The sequence below is a fragment of the Ranitomeya imitator genome, chromosome 1 (genome assembly GCF_032444005.1).
Source record: "Ranitomeya imitator isolate aRanImi1 chromosome 1, aRanImi1.pri, whole genome shotgun sequence".
Taxonomy (NCBI): domain Eukaryota; kingdom Metazoa; phylum Chordata; class Amphibia; order Anura; family Dendrobatidae; genus Ranitomeya; species Ranitomeya imitator.
The window spans coordinates 333,887,322-333,905,252 of NC_091282.1; the positions used below are offsets into that span (position 1 = coordinate 333,887,322).

The window sequence follows — 17,931 nt, forward strand, 5'->3', positions numbered from 1 at the left end:
ACAGTATGAGCCACCACAAACCCCCCTATATACAGGATGAGCCCCCTCATAGACCTACAATATACAAACACACATTTACACATAAACATACTCGCTTCACTCCCATTCCCCCAGCACTCTGCTCCATTCTCTGTTATATACACTTTCAGTCGGGGCCTTGATTACCAACCAATACCACTACACAAGAAACTAATATTATCACCATATTGATAATGAGAAAAATCATGTTAACCAAGCTGAATATTATCATGCTATCATGATAAACATATGAAAGGATCTAACCTGAGGGCATGTGCACGCTGAAAAAGCAGCCCAAGTGCACTGACACGTCCCAGTGCACTTCTAGCCTGGTTTGTATTGGGTTCTACACTAGATTTCTCATGACTGGCACATTGAATCTCTGCAAAAAAGATCTTGGGGGACAGGTTGACAATGCAGCTATACCACTTCCGTATTTATAAATGTGTTGACTTGTCACCTTTAAATCAAATGGCTCACAGGTGTTGTCTTCTCTAATAAGAATTCTTCACTTTTTACTGCAGGAAAAATATATATATCTTAGTACCGTGTTAGCCAGTAGGTAGAAAAATATTGAGATTTAAGAGTTCAGTGGTTGATGCCTCTTAATGGCTAACTGAAAAGATGGTGACAAATAACAAGCTTTCGAGACTACCCAGGTCTTTTCATCAGTCATAGATTAATACAAAATCTGAAGTCACTTGTTTATACACAGGAATAATGCAGTAGATAAGACACCTCACTTGTCTTCAGATTCTGTATTATTCTAGGCCTGATGAAGAGGCCTGAGTAGTTTCAAAAGCTTGCAATTTGTTACCATCTTTTCAGTTAGTCATTAAAAGGTATCAGCACTGAGGACTCTCAAATTTTAATGTTTCCCTTTTCCCTGTACTTGTCTCTGACCCAGGCTGCCATGGAGACTTGTTTGGAGACACTAAACCTACATATCGTTAGACCTTACATTCAGTGGCTCTGTCGAAACTTACCGTATGTCAAACCCCTGCAAAATAGGATTTGGGCATATGTGTTGATGTGACCATTGACTATGCCTAATTTTTTGGCCATACTTGCCTGGTTGAGGCAGGCAACAAGACCTAGTCAACTACAGGTGCATCTCACAAAATTAGAATATAATCAAAAAGTTAATTTCAGTTCTTCAATACAAAAATTGAAACTCGTATATTATATAAAGTCATTACAAAAGAGAGTGATGTATTTCAAGTGTTTATTTCTGTTTATGTTGATGATTATGGCTTACAGCCAATGAAAACCCAAAAGTCATTATCTCAGTAAATTAGAACACTTTATAACACCAGTTTGAAAAATAATTTTAAAATCCGAAATATTTCCCTACAGAAATGTATACTCGGTAAATGCACTCAATACTTGGTTGGGTGTTGTGAATTCAGCTTTTGGGCTCCCTCCGGTGGTTTTAGAGGGTAATGCAGTTGTGCCTGGATTGCAGGAGTGGACATGTGTATCTACTAATTGCAGGACTGACTGGGGTATATAGCTTTGCAGGATCCTTTAGTCAGTGCCAGTTGTCCATTGTTCTTGAAGGATTCACTTCCCTGCTGGTCTCTCCAGTTTGCTATGTTTTTCTACAAAGATAAGTCCTGGCTTTGTTTTTGCTGTCCACCTGCAGTGGACCTTATAGTTCTGTGCATTTTCATGTTTCTGTCTTGTCCAGCTTGGTCTGTGAAGGATTTTTTGCAGCCTAGCTATTTCTCTGGAGATGCAGATATACCCCCCATGTCTTTAGTCAGATGTGGTGATCCGTATTTTCTGCGGTGGATATTTTCTAGTGTTTTATACTGACCGCATAGTACTCTGTTCTATTCTTTCTTTTTAGCTAGTATGCCCTCCTATGTTAAAATCTGATTTCATATCTGCGTATGTTATTTCCCTCTCCTCTCACCGTCAATATTTGTGGGGGGCTATCTATCCTTTGGGGATTTTCTCTGAGGCAAGATAGGTTTCCTGTTTCTGTCTTTAGGGCTAGTTAGATCTTAGGCTGTGCCGAGGGGTCTAGGGAGTGTTAGGTACCCCCCATGGCTACTTTTAGTTGCGCTGCTAGGTTCAGGGTTTGCGGTCAGTACAGGGACCACCTTCTCCAGAGTACGTCTCATGCTGCTCCAAGGCCACCAGATCATAACAGTACAACTGGCCAACAATGAGTTAATTGCATCTCAGAAGAAGGGTGGAAAGATTTTGAGCCATTTTTTTTTTCCTTAGCCTGTTTGGTCTGTTCCTCCCTCTTTACCTCTGGGTGGCTACGGAGTCTAGTATTAACATGAATGTTCAGGAGTTAGTTTCTCGGGTGGATCAGCTTGCTGCTAGGGTACAGGGTATTTCAGATTTCATTGTTCAAACTCCTGCCTTAGAACCTAAGATTCCCACTCCTGATTTATTCTTTGGTGACAGATCCAAATTTTTGAGTTTCAAAACTAACTGTAAACTGTTTTTTGCATTAAGACCCCAGTCTTCTGGTGATCCTATTCAGTAGGTTAAAATCATCATATCTCTGCTGCGTGGTGACCCACAGGATTGGGCATTTTCCCTGGAATCTGGCAATCCTGCTTTGCTTAATGTTGATTCATAGTAACATAGTAACATAGTAACATAGTTAGTAAGGCCGAAAAAAGACATTTGTCCATCCAGTTCAGCCTATATTCCATCATAATAAATCCCCAGATCTACGTCCTTCTACAGAACCTAATAATTGTATGATACAATATTGTTCTGCTCCAGGAAGACATCCAGGCCTCTCTTGAACCCCTCGACTGAGTTCGCCATCACCACCTCCTCAGGCAAGCAATTCCAGATTCTTACTGCCCTAACAGTAAAGAATCCTCTTCTATGTTGGTGGAAAAACCTTCTCTCCTCCAGACGCAAAGAATGCCCCCTTGTGCCCGTCACCTTCCTTGGTATAAACAGATCCTCAGCGAGATATTTGTATTGTCCCCTTATATACTTATACATGGTTATTAGATCGCCCCTCAGTCGTCTTTTTTCTAGACTAAATAATCCTAATTTCGCTAATCTATCTGGGTATTGTAGTTCTCCCATCCCCTTTATTAATTTTGTTGCCCTCCTTTGTACTCTCTCTAGTTCCATTATATCCTTCCTGAGCACCGGTGCCCAAAACTGGACACAGTACTCCATGTGCGGTCTAACTAGGGATTTGTACAGAGGCAGTATAATGCTCTCATCATGTGTATCCAGACCTCTTTTAATGCACCCCATGATCCTGTTTGCCTTGGCAGCTGCTGCCTGGCACTGGCTGCTCCAGGTAAGTCTATCATTAACTAGGATCCCCAAGTCCTTCTCCCTGTCAGATTTACCCAGTGGTTTCCCATTCAGTGTGTAATGGTGATATTGATTCCTTCTTCCCATGTGTATAACCTTACATTTATCATTGTTAAACCTCATCTGCCACCTTTCAGCCCAAGTTTCCAACTTATCCAGATCCATCTGTAGCAGAATACTATCTTCTCTTGTATTAACTGCTTTACATAGTTTTGTATCATCTGCAAATATCGATATTTTACTGTGTAAACCTTCTACCAGATCATTAATGAATATGTTGAAGAGAACAGGTCCCAATACTGATTCGTTCTTTCAGGCATTGGGGTTGTTGTATGATGAGCCTAATTCTGTGGATCAGGCTGAGAAAATCTTGTTAGCCCTGTGTCAAGGTCAAGAAGCGGCAGAATTGTATTGCCAGAAATTTAGAAAATGGTCTGTACTGACTAAATGGAATGAGGATGCCTTGGCAGCAATTTTCAGAAAGGGTGTTTCTGAATCCGTTAAAGATGTTATGGTGGGGTTCCCCACGCCTGCTGGTCTGAGTGATTCTATGTCTCTGGCCATTCAGATTGATCGGCGCTTGCGCGAGTGCAGAATTGTGCACACTGTGGTGTTGTCCTCTGAGCGGAGCCCTGAGCCTATGCAGTGTGATAGGATTTTGTCTAGAGTTGAACGTCAAACATTCAGGCATCAGAATAGGTTGTGTTTTTACTGCGGCGATTCTGCTCATGTTATTTCTGATTGCCCTAAGCGTACAAAGAGAATCGCTAGTTCTGTTGCCATCAGTACTATACAACCTAAATTTCTGTTATCTGTGACCTTGATCTGCTCATTATCATCATTTTCTGTCATGGCATTTGTGGATTCAGGCGCCGCTCTGAACTTAATGGACTTAGAATTTGCCAGACGTTGTGGTTTTCCCTTGCAGCCTTTGCAGAATCCTATTCCTTTAAGGGGCATTGATGCTACACCGTTGGCTAAAAATAAACCTCAGTTTTGGACACAGCTGACCATGCGCATGGCGCCAGCCCATCAGGAAGATTGTCGTTTTCTGGTGTTGCATAATTTGCATGATGATATTGTGCTGGGCTTTCCATGGTTGCAGCTACATAATCCGGTGTTAGATTGGAAATCCATGTCTGTGACTAGTTGGGGTTGTCAGGGGGTTCATGATCCGGTTCCTTTGATGTCAATCTCCTCTTCCCCCTCTTCTGAAGTTCCTGAGTTTTTGTCTGACTTCCAGGATGTATTCGATGAGCCCAAATCCAGTTCCCTTCCACCGCATAGGGACTGTGATTGTGCTATTGATTTGATTCCAGGTTGTAAGTTCCCTAAGGGCCGACTTTTCAACCTGTCTGTGCCTGAACATACTGCCATGCGGAGCTATATTAACCCCTTCAAGACCCAGCCTATTTTGACCTTAAAGACCTTGCCGTTTTTTGCAATTCTGACCAGTGTCCCTTTATGAGGTAATAACTCAGGAACGCTTCAACGGATCCTAGCGGTTCTGAGATTGTTTTTTCGTGACATATTGGGCTTCATGTTAGTGGTAAATTTAGGTCAATAAATTCTGCATTTATTTGTGATAAACACGGAAATTTGGCGAAAATTTTGAAAATTTCGCAATTTTCACATTTTGAATTTTTATTCTGTTAAACCAGAGAGATATGTGACACAAAATAGTTAATAAATAACATTTCCCACATGTTTACTTTACATCAGCACAATTTTGGAAACAAAATTTTTTTTTGTTAGGAAGTTATAAGGGTTAAAATTTGACCAGCGATTTGTCATTTTTACAACGAAATTTACAAAACCATTTTTTTTAGGGACCACCTCACATTTGAAGTCAGTTTGAGGGGTCTATATGGCTGAAAATACCCAAAAGTGACACCATTCTAAAAACTGCACCCCTCAAGGTACTCAAAACCACATTCAAGAAGTTTATTAACCCTTCAGGTGCTTCACAGCAGCAGAAGCAACATGGAAGGAAAAAATGAACATTTAACTTTTTAGTCACAAAAATTATCTTTTAGCAACAATTTTTTTATTTTCCCAATGGTAAAAGGAGAAACTGAACCACGAAAGTTGTTGTCCAATTTGTCCTGAGTACGCTGATACCTCATATGTGGGGGTAAACCACTGTTTGGGCGCACGGCAGGGCTTGGAAGGGAAGGAGCGCTATTTGACTTTTTGAATCAAAAATTGGCTCCACTCTTTAGCGGACACCATGTCACGTTTGGAGAGCCCCCGTGTGCCTAAAAATTGGAGCTCCCCCACAAGTGACCCCATTTTGGAAACTAGACGCCCCAAGGAACTTATCTAGATGCATAGTGAGCACTTTGAACCCCCAGGTGCTTCACAAATTGATCCGTAAAAATGAAAAAGTACTTTTTTTTCACAAAAAAATTCTTTTAGCCTCAATTTTTTCATTTTCACATGGGCAACAGGATAAAATGGATCCTAAAATGTGTTGGGCAATTTCTCCTGAGTACACCAATACCTCACATGTGGGGGTAAACCACTGTTTGGGCACATGGTAAGGCTCGGAAGGGAAGGAGCGCCATTTGACTTTTTGAATGAAAAATGATTTCCATCGTTAGCGGACACCATGTCGCGTTTGGATAGCTCCTGTGTGCCTAAACATTGGCGCTCCCCCACAAGTGACCCCATTTTGGAAACTAGACCCCCCAAGGAACTTATTTAGATGCCTAGTGAGCACTTTAAACCCTCAGGTGCTTCACAAATTGATCTGTAAAAATGAAAAAGTACTTTTTTTTCACAAAAAAATTATTTTCGCCTCAATTTTTTCATTTTCACATGGGCAGTAGGATAAAATGGATCATAAAATTTGTTGGGCAATTTCTCCTGAGTACGCCGATACCTCATATGTGGGGGTAAACCACTGTTTGGGCACACGGCAGGGCTCGGAAGGGAAGGCGCGCCATTTGACTTTTTGAATGGAAAATTAGCTCCAATTGTTAGCGGACACCATGTCGCGTTTGGAGAGCCCCCTGTGTGCCTAAACATTGGAGCTCCCCCACAAGTGACCCCATTTTGGAAACTAGACCCCCCAAGGAACTTATCTAGATGCATATTGAGCACTTTAAACCCCCAGGTGCTTCACAGAAGTTTATAACGCAGAGCCATGAAAATAAAAAATAATTTTTCTTTCCTCAAAAATGATTTTTTAGCCTGGAATTTCCTATTTTGCCAAGGATAATGGGAGAAATTGGACCCCAAATATTGTTGTCCAGTTTGTCCTGAGTACGCTGATACCCCATATGTGGGGGTAAACCACTGTTTGGGCGCACGGCAGGGCTCGGAAGGGATGGCACGCCATTTGGCTTTTTAAATGGAAAATTAGCTCCAATCATTAGCGGACACCATGTCACGTTTGGAGAGCCCCTGTGTGCTTAAACATTGGAGATCCCCCAGAAATGACACCATTTTGGAAACTAGACCCCCAAAGGAACTAATCTAGATGTGTGGTGAGGTCTTTGAACCCCCAAGTGCTTCACAGAAGTTTATAACGCAGAGCCATGAAAATAAAAAAAAAAATTATTTTCTCAAAAATGATCTTTTAGCCTGCAATTTTTTATTTTCCCAAGGGTAACAGGAGAAATTTGACCCCAAAAGTTGTTGTCCAGTTTCTCCTGAGTACGCTGATACCCCATATGTGGGGGTAAATCACTGTTTGGGCACATGCCGGGGCTCGGAAGCGAAGTAGTGACGTTTTGAAATGCAGACTTTGATGGAATGCTCTGTGGGCGTCACGTTGCGTTTGCAGAGCCTCTGATGTGGCTTAACAGTAGAAACCCCCCACAAGTGACCCCATTTTGGAAACTAGACCCCCAAAGGAACTTATCTAGATGTGTGGTGAGCACTTTGAACCCCCAAGTGCTTCATAGAAGTTTATAATGCAGAGCCGTGAAAATAATAAATACGTTTTCTTTCCTCAAAAATAATTATTTAGCCCAGAATTTTTTAATTTTCCCAAGGGTAACAGGAGAAATTTGACCCCAAAAGTTGTTGTCCAGTTTCTCCTGAGTACGGTGATACCCCATATGTGGGGGTAAACTACTGTTTGGGCACATGCCGGGGCTTGGAATTGAAGTAGTGACGTTTTGAAATGCAGACTTTGATGGAATGCTCTGCGGGCGTCACGTTGCGTTTGCAGAGCCCCTGATGTGCCTAAACAGTAGAAACCCCCCACAATTGACCCCATTTTGGAAACTAGACCCTGAAAGGAACTTATCTAGATGTGTGGTGAGCACTTTGAACCCCCAAGTGCTTCATAGAAGTTTATAATGCAGAGCCGTGAAAATAATAAATACGTTTTCTTTCCTCAAAAATAATTATTTAGCCCAGAATTTTTTATTTTCCCAAGGGTTACAGGAGAAATTGGACCCCAAAAGTTGTTGTCCAGTTTCTCCTGAGTACGCTGATACCCCATATGTGGGGGTAAACCACTGTTTGGGCACACGTCGGGGCTCAGAAGGGAAGTAGTGACTTTTGAAATGCAGACTTTGATGGAATGGTCTGCGGGTGTCACGTTGCGTTTGCAGAGCCCCTGGTGTGCCTAAACAGTAGAGACCCCCCACAAGTGACCCCATTTTAGAAACTAGACCCCCCAAGGAACTTATCTAGATATGTGGTGAGCACTTTGAACCCCCAAGTGCTTCACAGACGTTTACAACGCAGAGCCGTGAAAATAAAAAATCATTTTTCTTTCCTCAAAAATTATGTTTTAGCAAGCATTTTTTTAGATTCACAAGGGTAACAGGAGAAATTGGACCCCAGTAATTGTTGCGCAGTTTGTCCTGAGTATGCTGGTACCCCATATGTGGGGGTAAACCACTGTTTGGGCACACGTCAGGGCTCGGAAGTGAGGGAGCACCATTTGACTTTTTGAATACGAGATTGGCTGGAATCAATGGTGGCGCCATGTTGCGTTTGGAGACCCCTGATGTGCCTAAACAGTGGTAACCCCTCAATTCTAACTCCAACACACCCCTAACCCTAATCCCAACTGTAGCCATAACCCTAAACACAACCCTAACCCCAACACACCCCTAACCACAACACTAACCCCAACACACCCCTAACCCTAACCACAACCCTAATTCCAACCCTAACCCTAAGGCTATGTGCCCACGTTGCGGATTCGTGTGAGATATTTCCGCACCATTTTTGAAAAATCTGCGGGTAAAAGGCACTGTGTTTTACCTGCGGATTTTCCGCGGATTTCCAGTGTTTTTTGTGCGGATTTCACCTGCGGATTCCTATTGAGGAACAGGTGTAAAACGCTGCGGAATCCGCACAAAGAATTGACATGCTGCGGAAAATACAACGCAGCGTTCCCGCGCGGTATTTTCCGCACCATGGGCACAGCGGATTTGGTTTTTCATATGTTTACATGGTACTGTAAACCTGATGGAACACTGCTGCGGATCCGCAGCCAAATCCGCACCGTGTGCACATAGCCTAATTCTAAATATGTGCACACGCTGCGGAAAACGCTGCGGATCCGCAGCAGTTTCCCATGAGTGTACAGTTCAATGTAAACCTATGGGAAACAAAAATCGCTGTACACATGCTGCGGAAAAACTGCACGGAAACGCAGCGGTTTACATTCCGCAGCATGTCACTTCTTTGTGCGGATTCCGCAGCGGTTTTACAACTGCTCCAATAGAAAATCGCAATTGTAAAACCACAGTGAAATGCGCAGAAAAAAACGCGGTAAATCCGCCATAAATCCGCAGCGGTTTAGCACTGCGGATTTATCAAATCCGCAGCGGAAAAATCCGCAGAGGACCAGAATACGTGTGCACATTCCTAACCCTAACCCTAGCCCTAACCCTAACCCTAGCCCTACCCCTAACCCTACCCCTAACCCTACCCCTAACCCTAACCCTAACCCTACCCCTAGCCCTAACCTTAACCCTAACCCTACCCCTAACCCTAACCCTACCCCTAACCCTATTCTAACATTAGTGGAAAAAAAAAAATTTCTTTATTTTTTTATTGTCCCTACCTATGGGGGTGACAAAGGGGGGGGGGGGGGTCATTTATTATTTTTTTTATTTTGATCACTGAGATAGATTATATCTCAGTGATCAAAATGCACTTTGGAACGAATCTGCCGGCCGGCAGATTCGGCGGGCGCACTGCGCATGCGCCCGCCATTTTGGAAGATGGCGGCGCCCGGGAGAAGACGGACGGGACCACGGCTGGATCGGTAAGTATGATAGGGTGGGGGGGGACCACGGGGGGGGGGATCGGAGCACGGGGGGGGGGGATCGGAGCACGGGGGGGGGAATCGGAGCGCGGGAGGGGTGGAACGGAGCACGGGGGGCGTGGAACGGAGCACGGGGGGGCTGGAATGGAGCACGGGGGGGTGGAACGGAGCACCGGGGGGGGGTGGATCGGAGTGCAGGGGGGGTGATTGGAGCACGGGGGGAGCGGACACGAGCACGGGGGGGAGCGGAGCACTGGACGGAGGGGAGCCGGAGCAGTGTACCGGCCAGATCGGGGGGGTGGGGGGGCGATCGGAGGGGTGGGGTGGGGGCACACTAGTATTTCCAGCCATGGCCGATGATATTTCAGCATCGGCCATGGCTGGATTGTAATATTTCACCCGTTATAATGGGTGAAATATTACAAATCGCTCTGATTGGCAGTTTCACTTTCAACAGCCAATCAGAGCGATCGTAGCCACGAGGGGGTGAAGCCACCCCCCCTGGGCTAAACTACCACTCCCCCTGTCCCTGCAGATCGGGTGAAATGGGAGTTAACCCTTTCACCCGATCTGCAGGGACGCGATCTTTCCATGACGCCGCATAGGCGTCATGGGTCGGAATGGCACCGACTTTCATGACGCCTACGTGGCGTCAAAGGTCGGGAAGGGGTTAAGGAGTCTTTGGAGAAAGGGCATATTCGGCTATCTTCTTCACAGTTGGGAGCGGGGTTCTTTTTTGTTGCCAAGAAGGATGGCTCCTTGAGACCCTGTATTGATTATAGCCTCTTGAATAAGATCACGGCCAAATTTCAATACCCCATGCCTATGCTTACTGATTTGTTTGCTAGGATTAAGGGGGCTAGCTGGTTTACTAAGATTGACCTTCGAGGGGCATATAATCTTATTCGTATCAAGCAGGGTGACGAATGGAAAACTGCATTTAATACGCCTGAAGGCCATTTTGAATACCTTGTGATGCCATTCGGACTCTCTAATGCCCCATCTGTGTTCCAATCCTTCATGCATGATATCTTTCGGAGTTATCTTGATAAATTCATGATTGTATATTTGGATGATATTTTGATTTTTTCCAATGATTGGGAGTCTCATGTGAAACAGGTCAGGATGGTATTTCAGATCCTCCGTAATAGTGCTTTATTTGTGAAGGGGTCTAAATGCCTCTTTGGAGTGCAGACGGTTTCTTTTTTGGGTTTCATTTTTTCTCCCTCATCTATAGAAATGGATCCGGTTAAGGTTCAGGCCATTCATGATTGGATTCAGCCCACATCTGTGAAGAGCCTTCAGAAATTCTTGGGCTTTGCTAATTTTTATCGTCGTTTCATTGCCAACTTCTCCAGTGTGGTTAATCCTCTGACCGATCTGACCAAGAAAGGCGCTGATGTGACGAATTGGTCCTCCGCGGCTGTTTCTGCCTTTCAGGAGCTTAAACGCCGATTTACTTCTGCCCTTGTGTTGCGTCAGCCAGATGTTTCTCTTCCATTTCAGGTTGAGGTTGACGCGTCTGAGATTGGGGCAGGGGCCGTTTTGTCTCAGAGGAATTCTGATGGTTCCTTGATGAAACCGTGTGCCTTCTTTTCTCGGAAGTTTTCGCCTGCGGAATGCAATTATGATGTCGGCAATCGGGAGTTGTTGGCTATGAAGTGGGCATTTGAGAAGTGGCGACATTGGCTTGAGGGGGCCAAGCACCGTATTGTGGTCCTGACCGATCATAAGAATCTGATTTACCTCGAGTCTGCCAAACGGCTGAATCCTAGACAGGCTCGATGGTCCCTGTTTTTCTCCCGTTTTGATTTTGTGGTCTCGTACATTCCTGGTACTAAGAATGTTAAGGCGGATGCCCTCTCTAGGAGTTTTTTTCCTGATTCCCCTGGGGTTCTTGAGCCGGTCGGCATTTTGAAGGAAGGGGTGATTCTTTCTGCCATCTCCCCTGATTTGCGACGGGTTATTCAGGAATTTCAGGCTGATAAGCCTGACCGTTGTCCTGTGGGGAAACTGTTTGTTCCTGATAGATGGACTAGTAAAGTGATTTCTGAGGTTCATTGTTCTGGGTTGGCTGGCCATCCTGGGATTTTTGGTACCAGAGATTTGGTTGGTAGGTCCTTTTGGTGGCCTTCTTTGTCGTGGGATGTGCGTTCTTTTGTGCAGTCCTGTGGGATTTGTGCGCGGGCTAAGCCTTGCTGTTCCCGTGCTAGTGGGTTGCTTTTGCCATTGCCGGTCCCTGAGAGACCTTGGACGCATATTTCTATGGATTTTATTTCCGATCTTCCTGTCTCCCAAAGAATGTCGGTTATCTGGGTTGTCCGTGACCGATTTTCTAAGATGGTTCATTTGGTGCCTTTGCCTAAATTGCCTCCTTCTGATTTGGTTCCGTTGTTTTTTCAGCATGTGATACGTTTGCATGGTATTCCGGAGAATATTGTGTCCGACAGAGGTTCCCAGTTTGTTTCTAGGTTTTGGCGGGCCTTTTGTGCCAAGCTGGGCATTGATTTGTCTTTTTCCTCTGCATTTCATCCTCAGACAAATGGCCAGACTGAGCGAACTAATCAGACCTTGGAGACCTATTTGAGATGCTTTGTGTCTGCTGATCAGGATGATTGGGTGGCTTTTTTGCCATTGGCCGAGTTTGCCCTTAATAATCGGGCTAGTTCGGCTACTTTGGTTTCGCTTTTTTTTGTAATTTTGGTTTTCATCCTCGTTTTTCTTCTGGGCAGGTTGAGCCTTCTGACCTTCCTGGTGGGGATTCTGTGGTCGACAGGTTGCAGCAGATTTGGGCTTATGTGGTGGACAATTTGGTGCTTTCTCAGGAGGAGGCTCAGCGTTTTGCTAACCGTCGTCGGTGTGTTGGTTCCCGGCTTCGGGTTGGTGATCTGGTTTGGTTATCTTCCCGTCATGTTCCTATGAAGGTTTCTTCCCCTAAGTTTAAGCCTCGATTTATTGGTCCTTATAGGATTTCTGAGATTATTAATCCGGTGTCCTTTCGCCTGGCGCTTCCGGCCTTGTTTGCTATTCATAATGTCTTCCATAAATCTTTGTTGCGGAAATATGTGGAGCCCGTTGTTCCCTCTGTTGATCCTCCGGCCCCTGTATTGTTCGATGGGGAGTTGGAATATGTTGTTGAGAAGATTTTGGATTCTCGTTTTTCGAGGCGGAAGCTTCAGTACCTTGTCAAGTGGAAGGGTTATGGCCAGGAGGATAATTCTTGGGTTTCTGCCTCTGATGTCCATGCCGTTGATTTGGTTCGTGCCTTTCATCGGGCTCATCCTGATCGGCCTGGGGGCTCTGGTGAGGGTTTGGTGACCCCTCCTCAAGGGGGGGGGGGGGGGGTACTGTTGTGAATTCAGCTTTTGGGCTCCCTCCGGTGGTTGTAGAGGGTAATGCAGTTGTGCCTGGATTGCAGGAGTGGACATGTGTATCTACTAATTGCAGGACTGACTGGGGTATATAGCTTTGCAGGATCCTTTAGTCAGTGCCAGTTGTCCATTGTTCTTGAAGGATTCACTTCCCTGCTGGTCTCTCCAGTTTGCTGTGTTTTTCTACAAAGATAAGTCCTGGCTTTAATTTTTGCTGTCCACCTGCAGTGGACCTTATAGTTCTGTGCATTTTCATGTTTCTGTCTTGTCCAGCTTGGTCTGTGACGAATTTTTTGCAGCCTAGCTATTTCTCTGGAGATGCAGATATACCCCCATGTCTTTAGTCAGATGTGGTGATCCGTATTTTCTGCGGTGGATATTTTCTAGTGTTTTATACTGACCGCATAGTACTCTGTTCTATTCTTTCTTTTTAGCTAGTATGGCCTCCTATGTTAAAATCTGATTTCATATCTGCGTATGTTATTTCCCTCTCCTCTCACCGTCAATATTTGTGGGGGGCTATCTATCCTTTGGGGATTTTCTCTGAGGCAAGATAGGTTTCCTGTTTCTGTCTTTAGGGCTAGTTAGATCTTAGGCTGTGCCGAGGGGTCTAGGGAGTGTTAGGTACCCCCCACGGCTACTTTTAGTTGCGCTGCTAGGTTCAGGGTTTGCGGTCATTACAGGGACCACCTTCTCCAGAGTACATCTCATGCTGCTCCAAGGCCACCAGATCATAACAGTTGGGGCTCCATTTGCATCAATTACTGCATCAATGCGGCGTGGCATGGAGGCGATCAGTCTCTGGACCTACAGCAGCAGATGACATGGCTCCCAAAACCATCATTGATTGTGGATACTTCACACTAGACCTTGGAAATCAAGGTCCCAGAGTCTGGAGGAAGAGTGGAGAGACAGACAATCCAAGCTGCTTGGGGTCCAGTGTGAAGTTTCCACAATCAGTGATGATTTGGGGTACCATGTCATCTGCTGGTGTAGGTTCACTGTGTTTTAACAAGACCAAAGTCAGTGCAGTCATTTAACAGGAAATTTTAGAGCACTTCATGCTTCCCTCTGCCAACAAGCTTTTTGGAGATGGAAATTTCATTCTCCAGCAGGACTTGGCACCTCTCCAAACTGCCAAAAATACCAATACCTGGTTTACAAGCAGTATCAGTTTACAAACAACAGTGTGCTTGATTGGCCAGCAAACTCCCCTTACCCTAACCCCATAGAGAATCTATGGGGTATTGTCAAGAGGAAGATGAGACACCAGACCCAACAATGCAGACAAGCTGAAGTCTGCTCTCAAAGCAACCTGGGCTTCCATAACAACTCAGCAGTGCCACAGGCTGATCGCCTCCATGCCACCCCGCATTGATGCAGTAATTGATGCAAAAGGAGCCCCGACCAAGTATTGAGTGCATTTGCTGAACATATATTTCATTATGCCACCATTTCGAATTTTAAAATCATTTTTTCAAGCTGGTGTTATAAAACATTTAAATTTACTGAGATAATGACTTTTGGGTTTTCATTGGCTGTAAGCCATAATCATCCTCATTATCAGAAATAAACACTTGAAATGCACCAATCTGTTTGTAATGACTCTATCAAATATATGAGTTTCACTTTTTGTTTTGAAGATCTGAAATAAGTTAACTTTTTGATGATATTCTAATTTTGTGAGATGCACCTGTATATCTTGGTGATCTGATGCACAGATCACGTTGTGCCAACCCTCTCTAATCAACAGTTGCACTGGAGATGTCAGAAGGTAAGAGATTTTTGGGCCTCCTGTGTAGCGGCTAGGTAGCATTGGGCTAGACACTGAACTGGAGTCCTGCAAATCTGCTCCTCTCTAATGTCATCATATGTGAACTGCACAATCAATTACAGATCACTCAGTGTGCATCATCTGCTTTGATCTGCCTGTGTAAACAGGCTTTTAAACGATGGGCAGTCCTCTCTTTTGGTCATGTGCAAATAGATCCTTAGACCCCAAATAGTAATAATGGCCCTTTGTGTACTTGATGAACAGTAATGTCCCACTTTGTACCCCATGCAATAGTAAGGTCAGCTTTTGTGCCCTCATACAGCAGAATGTTTTCTTTGGGCATTCACACAGTAGTAGTCCACCTTTGTGCACAGATACAGTAGTTGTCGGCTATTGTGCTCACTCATACTAGTTACACTAGGTCTTTTGTACAGTACCCCTAATATTTTGTACCTTTTTATGGCGATTACGTTAAAATTACTAAAATTACCTGATGCTTAACCTCATGTTATATGACTGTCTCTTTCGGATCCTGTTGTCCACGCCTTTTCTTTGACATTGACAAACTCTGCACGATCCTAACCTCTCACAGATCAGGCCTGGAGCAGGCTGCAGCTTAGGCTACGTTCACACTAGCGTTCGGCCAGTGTGCGTCGCACTAGCGTCGGGCGACGCAGCGGCGACGCACGCGTCATGCGCCCCTATGTTTAACATGGGGGACGCATGCGTTTTTGCTTGTTGCGTTTTCCGACACGTGCGTCTTTTTTTACGCTAGCGTCGGACCAAGAAAACGCAACAAGTTGCATTTTTCTTGCGTCCGATTTTCGTCAAAAAACGACGCACGCGTCGAAAAACGCAGCGTTTTTGCGTGCGTTTGCACGCGTTTTTCGGTGCGTTGTGCGTCGCGTCGCCGACGCAGCGGCGCACAACGCTAGTGTGAACGTAGCCTAACAAGAGTTAGTTTGGTTAGGTAGGGAGCTAGTGAGCATAGATAGAGTTAAAGTAGCTTTAACCCAGGTATCCAGGAATTTGATAACAAATCTGTTATATATGTGTATGGAGCGCCTCCAGACACAGGGCCACGAGTTCTCGGTACCAGGCCTCTCTGGTTCGGTTCTGAGGCTGTCACGGTGGCTAGACCCGGTCCGTGACCCTGCTAAGGGGCGTCCAATAAAAGGTGATAGGAGACTGTCAAGGTTTCGTGACGCCACCTGTGGTGTTCGGTCAGAGTGACCGACGCTGCTGTGGGGTCCGCTGGGGTGATAGAATGGCAGCTGGATGGTATACGTTCCCACAGGTGAAGTATATCCCCAGGGCTTCCCAGTAAGGTGGATGGTGATGGTGTGAGGTGCAGTCAATAACGAGGACACAAGGTTGCAGTTCTCTTTACCTCTTTACTGAAGACTTCTGGATCCGCAATCCAGAGCACGCTTAACAGGGCTATCTGAGACCGGCCGGTCCGATGGGCACATCCAGAGTTCCCTTTGCAGGTGGAAATCAGTGCCTACCACTAGCGCCTGTGTGTTGTAGTGCTACCCTGCTGAGCATTCGTTCGTTCGTTCTTTCTAATTCTCTCTCGCTTGTTCCAGATGTTACTAGTTTCTCGTCCCCCAGGTATGTTATGGCTAGGACGCACCCGTATGACGGGAAGGCTCGGAGCTCTTCCGGGACCCTAGAGACGCCCCTCTCCACGCGTTGCCCCCTATGTCTTCATAGGAAATTTAAGGTAGACAGCCAACCTATAATTAACTGTCCTGCGGAGTTCGAAGTAAGGCCTAGAGTCAGTTACTCCTGGGTGTGCCGGCCTCCGGCTACGTGCCTCAGTAGGATGTTGCCTCGGTCTCATGGCACGACTCCTACTGGTTCTCCTTTGTGCTTGATCTCGTTTCTCACTGTTCCACAATATCCTTCCCTTCGTGTCTCTCTCTTAGGATACTGCCGCGGGGTGTGCAGGCGCGGTTCCGTTACGTTCTGCTCTGTTCGCTAGGCACCTGCCAGGTTCCCACGCCTGACAGGGACCCCCCTGTGTCTTCTCTCTGCAACACCCCCTGCCATGGGATGTTGCCTGAATCCAACCCAGTCAGCTTCTGACTAACTTCCTATCCAACCCCTAGTTTTACCAGTGTGAGGAGTGGCCCAATAAATAAAGCCCTTTTCTCCCCCTAGTGGCCGGAGTGTGAAGTGTAATGTGTGCTGGTGATACCTGGTCAGTAGAATTCCTTCAGTGCCATCAGACGTACCATCACTCCCCTTAGTGGCAGAGTGTCATACTGCAACGACCAGATCTCTGGGGCGCTGCATATATTTACATGTGGCTATGTGGTTGGTCAATAAAGAGAGTTTGTCATCTGGAAATGTAGTATTTAAATAATGTTTTTTTTGTAAATGTTATGTTTTTAAAAATGTTGTTTTTTTTCATACAATAATCTTTATTAACCTACTGTTACTCCAAGAAATCCACGTATCCTTCTTCTCAATGAAGAGAGTGTGACCCTATCTTTTGTTTTTAAGTGTCTAATGATCATGTGCCATGGTTATTGTAAGGAGAGGAAGAGCAGGGTCATCTGTGACATCAGCTATTGTGATTGGTGGATCCTGTGTTATCAGCTGTATATAGAGACGTCACCTGTTATTGTAACTCTGAATTTCATGATAAGCAGAGGACAGGAAATATGAGTCTAGAAAAAATTCTCCAATGGCCAGTGTAAAAATTGCAAGATTACTAATTTTGTTTTATAATAGAGATCATAATTTAAAAAAATTGCCTTTCCCCCCCAAAAAAAATACATATAACAAAAAACCTGATTTGGGTCCCATTAAGACATCCATGATTTTTAGCAGACGTAAAAACATGGACGGTTGTTAGTGTTTTACATCTTATTTTCACCAGTATATAAGCAGGGGCGGATTATCAGAGGGTCAATATGGGCGGTAGCCCAGGGCCCAGTGGTCTGGGGGGGCCCTGGGCTACCGCACAGATTGACCCTCCGCTAATCATCTGTGAATGCATTTATGTGCCCCCGAACCCGGTGGGCAGAGAGAGGGGGCCCGCATCGGGCCCCTTCTCATCTGCTCACCGGGCCCCTACCGGCGCTGCGACGGTTTCCTATTGACGTGCGGGCGCGCGCCCGCACGTCAATAGTTAACAGCCGCCAGCCAATTGGAGGCTGGCAGCTGAAGTCAGCCGCAGCGCACACGTCGCTGGCGTCTGACGTCAT

General features: G+C 45.4%; 1 protein-coding gene across 1 annotated transcript in view; it reads left to right on the forward strand.

The window, feature by feature from the left end:
• Positions 1-17,931, forward strand: part of TRPV4 (transient receptor potential cation channel subfamily V member 4) — a 191,240-nt gene that overhangs the window by 64,050 nt on the left and 109,259 nt on the right. The gene's annotated exons all lie outside the window — the stretch shown is intronic.